Here is a 2,873-nt window from a genome sequence, read left to right as displayed (position 1 = left end):
GTGTGGTTGCTGGGTGCTGGTATCCACTTTGAGTAGTGTTCCAATTTTTTCTCCAACTCGTTGCAATATTTCCAGGTCGTAAAACTCAGTAGGTAGTTCAGGAAGTCGTAACCAAATTGTTGTATAGGTGAGTTGAGTGTTAGAGGCTATGAATTTGGGTTCCCATTTACGGACAGAGACAAAGTGATTGAGTATAAACCATGGGCCATTGTTTAGGGCTGTGAACATATTTTCTTCTTTTTGAAATTTTACAAGAAAGAAATCACAGCCCAAGTCGATAAGAGGTAAATCCTCTGTAGGTTTCCATAGTGATGTGAGTTGTGATCTAAGTGTTTGGTGGCCTACTTTCCGGCCAAAAACTTTGACAATAACTGAATATTTCCAAGGTGTGTATAATCTGGATTTATCTGCAGAGGTGATTGGTATAAAGGTGTCGTATTGTAAGTCTTGTATGGTGGATTCGTCAGATAAGTCAAGGTTTGAATGTGTTTGATGGCATGTGGTTGAGTAATGGCTGAATTGGTTACTACTGAGGAGTGTCTGGGCAAAGGTGAGTGGTTGTTTTGGAGTTGTGGAGGTTGGGTCTGTGGTTGTATTGGTTGTCGTTGGTGTATCGAGGTGCATGGAACTTATGTCTGGTGGTTCCGGCGGTGAGGTGGTGGTGGTAGTGGTATTCATTGAGAGAGATGCAAAAAGATAGTTTTAAAAGGATAAACCTTTTAGAGAAAGTGACTTTGAATGCACAAGACACGGTTGAATTTGGGATTTTCAATGATGAGAAAATATCCCTTAATCTGTGGTAGTGTTTATTTTTCAAACCTGCTATAACTGTAAAAGAAATTGCTATTTTAAAATAAAATAAAAGTAATGTTATTTAACTAAATAGTGCTAAATAAGTGTGTTAACCATATAAAATTGCATTAATATACTCAACAATTTGCCCGAGCTTTGATTCCTGTATATTTTAAATTAAATTACATAAACAAGATTTTTGAGCAAACAATTTACCTTGATCTAGGTCTCTAGAAATCGTATGCTTACTATGGCTATAGCTCAAATAACATCCATCCAAATACACTTCTCCAGCAACAGAATATGCACATTCATCATGAGCAATCTGCAATGCTTTGTTCACACATCCACCAGAATCACAAGCTCCGATAAAGTTAATGATCAAATCATTGAATTGGAACTATATGTATCTATATTTTTCTGAAAATGATATAAAAAAATTATCAATCAAAATAAAAAAAATTGAAGTAGATTATCAAACTAACTGAATTAGATATACCTCCTTACCTAAATGTCTCAAATATAATGTAGAAATATAAAACAAAGAAATTGTGATATCTAAAATATTTCCTCGTCTTCCGCCTGAACCTTATCTTAGAAGACATCGAGACATTCACCAATAATGAAAAAAATGCAAGTATTAGAAACTACGGAATATGATTATTTATTTGAGCAAATTAAAAAAGTCACGAATTAAGGTAATGCTAAATAACAAACTAGGGAGGTCTGTAAGAAACCTCATTTGTACTCCTTATAGTCAAACCTTTGACTTTGAGAATCCTACCTTGAAGGATTCTTGGGGGAATTGTAAATTATAAAAAAAAATCTAATAATTATTAGATTAGGGCTAGAATATATGAGCTGTTATTAATCCAAATTATCAAAAATGACAATTAATTGGTATGGTTAATCTCTAGATGATTATTAATATCTTGCATGTTCCTCCCAACGTCTGAGGCTTCAAATATCCAGAAGGACAAGATATGAATTTTTGAAGTATTGTATCTCGCCCAAGTATATGTTGGAATTGTTTTTCAGTAAAAATTATAAGGAACTATATTACATAAAAATGGCAATATAATACAGAACTGCTGGTTCTTGAAATAAAGAAATGAGACATAAGAGATAGTCTAGGTAATATGCACAAATAGGACTCATTAAAAGAGTAAATTGTAACGCACAAATACGGACTAATTAAATAGCAGTAAAAAAAAGGGAGCATTATATATCACTTAACCGTCATTAAGTAAGAAATATGTGTATAAAAGATAAATACTTTGCATTTATTCATTTGGCAATTGGCACTAAGAGTGGTACTATGATGAATTTGAAATACTTGAGCTGGGAACATGATACTAACAAGTGATTGTGAAGTTCTGAGGATTTTAAAGTATCTATTTAGTTTCTTAGATCTTAAGAACATATTTATCCACCCTTCTATTTTCACATGATACCAGATAGTGCAGGAAAGCTCCACCAATCATATTTAGTTTTCTAGAAATTCTCAATTGGCATTTATCTGTGAAAATAGCTTGAGACGAGCCTTAATAGAGGTGCAACGTGGTCATTAAGTGTCACGACCCAATTCCCAACCCGGTCGTGATGGCGCCTCTCGTGAAGACAAGGCCAGCCAACAGAACATTAACACTTCTTTTAACAATTTCTTAGCATAAACAGGTCTAAATCATAGTTACTGAATAATCATAAGTGCGGAAATAAAACGTAACATAACGTGGAAAAACCATCCCAAACTCAGCCCGATGATCGGGGTGTCACAAGTCATGAGCTACTACAGAGTTTAAATGAAATACTACAAGTCTGTGTCTAAGAACATAGTCCGAAGATAAATGAAATACTGATGATAAGGAAGAAACGGAGCTGTGGACGTCGACAGCTACCTCGTCTCTCCGGGTCCGCCTGGTCTGGAAGGAATCAGCACTCAGGAACGAACTCAGCTATGCCTGTATCTGCACACATGGTGCAGGGAGTAATGTGAGTACTCCGACCCAGTGAGTAATAAAAAAATAAATAACGACTGAGAACATAAAATCCCGTAAAGGCACAAGTAATGCTATCTCAAG

Source organism: Nicotiana attenuata, unplaced genomic scaffold, assembly GCF_001879085.1.
Source record: "Nicotiana attenuata strain UT unplaced genomic scaffold, NIATTr2, whole genome shotgun sequence".
Classification (NCBI taxonomy): domain Eukaryota; kingdom Viridiplantae; phylum Streptophyta; class Magnoliopsida; order Solanales; family Solanaceae; genus Nicotiana; species Nicotiana attenuata.
This window is presented reverse-complemented; position numbering follows the sequence as displayed.